The 5,808-nt window shown below is 37.4% G+C and overlaps 1 long non-coding RNA gene across 2 annotated transcripts; it reads right to left on the reverse strand.

Moving 5' to 3' along the window:
* Positions 1–882: 882 nt before the first annotated feature.
* LOC104817126 lies at positions 883–1,866 on the reverse strand. Of its 2 annotated transcripts, XR_772455.1 has the most exons (4): positions 1,595–1,857; positions 1,251–1,509; positions 985–1,131; positions 883–895 (listed from the first exon to the last, which is right to left on the reverse strand). It is a non-coding gene; the product is annotated as an uncharacterized LOC104817126 (long non-coding RNA). The 2 variants fall into 2 exon arrangements; XR_772454.1 differs by lacking the exon at positions 883–895 and having other exon boundaries at positions 984–1,131; positions 1,595–1,866.
* Between the last annotated feature and the right edge of the window lie 3,942 nt (positions 1,867–5,808).

Genomic DNA, 5,808 nt, shown 5'->3' on the forward strand with positions numbered 1-5,808 from the left:
TTATAGGATCCGTTAAACAGAGAAGAATCAGATTTCTTACTCTCCTGCTTCGCTCATACTTTGTTTCAGTAATCTGCCCAGATTCCAGTGTTTGGGAAGATACTCTACCTTCCACTTCGGGTTTGATTTCTTTCGAATCAGAACCACCTTCCACTTCAGATTTCTCAGAACTTTCTAGCATAAGATCATAATCTTTGCTCAACACATCATGTAGCCTTAAGATTTCTAGACTTGCGATTACCTTGTCTTTCCAGAGTGAGAAATCTCCCTTTCCGTCGTATTTCTCCACCTCCAATTTGCAGGCCAACATTTTCCGGCGTGTTTCTTCGATTCTGATGCAGACCTTTCTTTCCTGTACCCTATCTTCGAGATCGACGAATCTTTTCCGCCCCAGCCTTCGACAGCCGGGCTCTGATACCAGTTGCTATTTCTTGAACCTGATTCCTGTTTGTTCTTGTGCTCACGTTTCTACCAATTTGATCAGGATTGATAAAACCCAGAACCCAAAAACTCACACACTCTTGCACAGATTGTTTAACGAGTTCCCCAATCTCGATGTGAGATTGCGTACGTCTCGGTGGTTCTTTGAACCAGAATTCACTATCTCCGCTTTAGGGTTACAGATACAATCGCACAATCACAACTTTGGTGATTAAATCTTTTACAGAAAAGAATGTTAATCTTCTCTGTTCATGGTTCAGCCTTCTTATAGAGAAGAAGATGATCCCGTGCCTTGCACGTGTCTTCCGTTACTGATTAACAGCTTCAACAGTCTGAACTCAGTCAATCAATTACTCTTCTGTCCTTAATGAACCTCTGAACCATTCAGCAACTTTTCTACCTTCAGCTTCTTTCTTCAGCAGGTCGAGCCATTATTCAACACTGCGTTCTTGTCCTGAATTTAAAAAACAGATTTCGATTATGGCTTGAATGTGTTCATGTGTCGGATTTTGATGTTTACATTCGAAAGAATCCGATCATTACCCGCCATATGAGTAGACTGATTTCGTACTGGGTACCTCCATACGATGATGTTGGATTGAGGGTTCCACCAAGGACGAAAGTTCTGTCCGTCTGGACAAACGCTGAGCACAGAAGATTGTAGCAACCTGTGTGTTGGTATGCATCTCGCTGTTTTGAATTCCCAATATTTTGTTAGTGGCCAAAGAGGATTATGGTTCGTAGGAATCCATATGTCGGAAAGAAACAACCCTAGATAATAAATTAAACTCTCAAAAGTCAAAACTTACTGTCCAGTAGATAAAAAGTCTTGTGTTGTAGTCACCGTACAACTGTTGATAGACCTGTATATATACATATACAGAAGGCAAAAGAAGAAAGAATGTAAGTAGACGAACCGAGACAAGAGAGATCTTCTTCTTTTGTTCTTCTGACCGGAACTGTGTTTTCCGGGCACTCTCCGTACATGTGCCATAGCTGACGTATACCCTTCGGCTTTCCCTCGGCCTCTTCTGCAAGATCGCCTTCGGGTTCGGAACTTGGCCTCATCTAATAGTTCACAAAAAAAAACAATTATAAACATATCGGGAGAATCCGGCCAAAGGGAGAAACTGGTTTGAATCTCTTAGAAAACCTGGATGATGTGGTTCCTCAGCAAAGGATGGTCAAACGCCGGCTGGTTGGTAATAGGGATACAATCTATTATATCTCCATCTGGACTCTGTCCATATATAAACATATTGAAGATAAAATGTTAGCATCAACGGTTTCAAGTCTTAGGGTTCGACTGGTTGTACCGCAGCGTTTGCGGTTGCAGGTGGCAGCGTTTTCAGAACGTTTGATAGTGATTATAAATGATTAGTACTGACTGGTTGAGAAGTTGTTGTTGGTAGCGATTGCGGGTGGGTGTAGTTAGAAGTGAATGGTTCATTACGGTTGTGGTTGCATTTTGATATAAATTGTCAAAAAAAATATTATTTAAAAATAATTTTTTATAATAGTTTTAATTAAATTTTTCGTATCATTTGATAAAAATTATTTACTAAATTTATAATAATAATAATAATAAATTTAAAATATAAATATTATCAATTTAATTTATTTTTAAGTAAAAAAATATTTTTATTATAAAAATTATTAAAAATAATCATTATTAAACTTGAAAATTATACTATTGTATTTTTTTAATTAAAATATAATACTAAAAAATAATATCAAATCATAACACTAAACAAAATCATTATCAATATATATATTAATGTTTTATATAATTTATAATAAAAATATTTTAGTTTTTTTGTCAAAACGCCGGAAACCGCTACCAAAACGCAAGTTGAAAGCTGCGATTAGAAAACACAAGTTTGGTTGCGGTTGCGGTTGATTGCGGTTCAACCAGTCAGTTTTTCAATCGCCCGCAACCGCCGGAAATCGCAACCGCTCCGTTTGCGGGTGGCGGCGGTGCAACCAGTCGCCCCCTTATGCTAGGTTTCACATTGTGGAATACATTATTGTACGGACCTGGATAGATGTAACAGAAGGCTTATTAAGTTGCTGCAAGCGTCTAAGTATTTCAGCCTGTTGGAAATCGGAAATTTCTGTTTCTTGGGCAGAAGTTGTGATAATGGCGGGGTGCCTCCCATAACCATTAAAAGGGTCGGCTTAAGGTGAGAAGCCATTATCAAATCGAAGAACTCAACCCAAACTTCCTTTGATATTTCCTCACCAACTCTCTTGAAAAACAATTAGCAAGGTTAATGCTGACTTTATAGGCATAGAGTGCGCTTGATTATGCCCAAATCTTGATGACGTTCTTGGGGGAAACAATCGAAAGGTGGACTTTGGTATTACCATTGTGTTTTCTTTTTTATTGTCCTGTTGGCCTGGTGAAGTACATGTTGGTATTTTTAGAGTAAATGAATGGGGTTTATTAATAATCTCTCAAGAGATTCATAGTTATATGTATTACGGATATGGTGGAGGAGTTAAATGTTCGTAAATGATATAATATGGATCAGTGAAACACATGTGTTTGGCAGTAAAGTTGTTCGGTTTGTGAGTGAGGTATACCTCAACTCGGGTGAAGTAGAACTCTGTCTATATGACGAAAACGAAATTTTCTTTACAGAAATGTAACTCGGTCCGTGTTAGATTTAACTCGGACCGTGTTGATTGTCTGAGGAAAAATTCGTGTTGCACAGAAATTTGACACGGCCCGTGTCAGGTGGAACTCGATCTGAGTCAAAAGACTGTGAGAAGTACTTCATGTTGTGTCAAGTGTAACTCGGAACATGATAGTTATATACGAACCTGAATGACTTTTTAGCATACTAAACAATATCCTAAAACAAAAAATTTATAAATAAAAATTTACTTATAAAATGTTTCAAAAATAAAATAGACAAAAATTAATTTTGTATGTAAAATTTATGTTTCTCTACATAGAAAAAAATAGAAGAATACAACAATATTATTAAACCTGAATGATACATTTTAGGTATATTATAAAAACTCGTATTTCTATCTATAATATTGTAAATATTCTATACTAAATTTTATATTCTAACTTAGTAAAATATTATAGTATCATTTTTAGAAAAACAATCTTATATATTTAGAAAATGGACAAATAATTCATCCTATAGTATGTTAAAACAAATAGACAAACTTTTTTCGTATTAAATATTAATTTTAGCAAAACAAAAACCCGATTCTAACTTACAAAATAAATAAATAACCAAATTTAAAATGAAAAATAAACATAAATATCTTGATTATGTTTTAGATTTTATTTTATTTTTATATTTCGTTTTTCATTGCATATATTTATAATAGATTTGGTGTCGGTTCATTCCTAAGCACAAAATGAAGAAAATTGATATTTTACACCCAAAGTTTCATTAGTTTTTTAATGATGATTTGAAGTTAGATCATGTATGAAGTAGTTTTAAAAATTATTATTTGAGTATCTTTCAGTCATTCTAATTAAAGTTGACTATTTTTTTAACTTGTATTTATACACAACACTTATATTTAAATATTGAATGCAACTGTTAAAAATTATAATGTTTGTATATGAGAAAAATCTAAATTCTTATACAATATTTTGTTGTATTCTATAACTTAATTCATGAAATGTTAGTTTGAATAGTTTTACAATTATGACTGATGTTATTTTTAAGATATCTCTAAAAGAATTACACCATTCTTATATAATTAATAATTATTGAAAACTATCTTTATATAAAAATATTATTGAATGTAAAAACATATATATAGACATTTATTGTAACAACCCAGTTTTTCAAAAAAAACAAAAACTCGGAACGCCCGTTCTGGAAAACCCAGGACGGACCGCGCAAGAACAGACCGTCCATTCCAGACAGTCCCGGAACGGATGGACCCGACTGTCGGCAGCGACCAAAGTTGCGGTTTCCACCTGGGTCCGACCTGAAAGCGACCCAAATGCACTAATCCGACCGGAAAACCCGACCTTTTGACCCTAAACACGATTTGGTCCACGCCTAGGTCTGGATTTCTACCGAAAATTCGACCATTCGGGCTTTATTTAGCCACCTTCTTCCTCTTCATTCTTCCTCAACCTCAGAGCCGAATTCTCCCTCAAATCCGAGTAACTCACGTCCTTGCTTGCTTCTACAGACACAGAGGAGCATCGCCAAGCCCCCTTTCCATCACCCAGAACACGGGATTAACCCGAGGTGAGTGAATTCGGGAGTCGGTTGACATGGGGTTTTGGGTATTAGGTGATTTCGTGCAAAATTGATCTTTGATTCGTGTTCTACTTGTAATTCTATGAGTTTTAGTGTAATACCCATAGTGAATCATGCATGTTTGAGTGATTTTGATGAACCGCAGAAGAAAACGCGAAGTCCAGAGGTTGAAGACGAAGTCCAGACCGTCCGTTCTAGACAGTCGGAACGTCCGTTCCGTATTTCCAGACCGTCCGGTCTAGACGAGACGGAACATCCGTTCCGAACCGACTGGACCGATCGGTCTACTGACTAGACCGATCGGTCTGGAAAAAAAAAAGTAACGGAACCTTAAAAATTCACCATGTGGAAAATTGAAAAACTTGATAAGACGGACCTAATATTACCCTGGCTCAAATTATGAAAAAGTGAAAAATATAAAATATACCGGAATTACGGGCCAGACCGGACCCCACGTAGTCTGGACCCAAAATAAATACAAGGTAAGGTTAAAAACCACGGAATGAACCGAACTGGTTTTTCCGGGCGGACCGGGACCAAGTAGGTCGTACCGGAGGTACGGTAGTATGAATGGAGAGACTCAAAGAAAATAAAAAAATAAATATAAAAGACTATGCAAGCGAAAATGCATGTATAGTGAATAAACTATATAAATGCATGTGATTGGGGTAGTTGGCATGGCACTAACGTTAATTCGGAAGGGTTCGGATTAGCGTTTAGCGCGTGATTGTAGAAACGGGCATTTGTGAATGATTGCACGATGATTGCGAGATTGCGTCCCATTATTGGGCCATCCGATCCGGGTCGGATATCACCCATATGGGATATGATTGTGAATGTGGCGATGATATAATCGCGCCAACGTCCAAACGATAGGACGGTTATGGGCATCCCGATGACTTGCGTGGATAGCCGATTGTAGTCGGAACTATTGTGTGACGAGGAACATACGGTTTTTAGAACCGCGCCAACGTTTCCGTTAGCGACGGAGCGGACCCCGAGATATGAGTATCCCGAGGATGAGGGCATCACACATACCTGAGATTCGGGTAGATTGGGGTCTCCCGAGGAGATGGTACGGACTTACTCTGCCAGGTTCGGGCCCGAACCTGACAAGTAC

Source organism: Tarenaya hassleriana, unplaced genomic scaffold, assembly GCF_000463585.1.
Source record: "Tarenaya hassleriana unplaced genomic scaffold, ASM46358v1 Cleome27, whole genome shotgun sequence".
Lineage (NCBI taxonomy): Eukaryota > Viridiplantae > Streptophyta > Magnoliopsida > Brassicales > Cleomaceae > Tarenaya > Tarenaya hassleriana.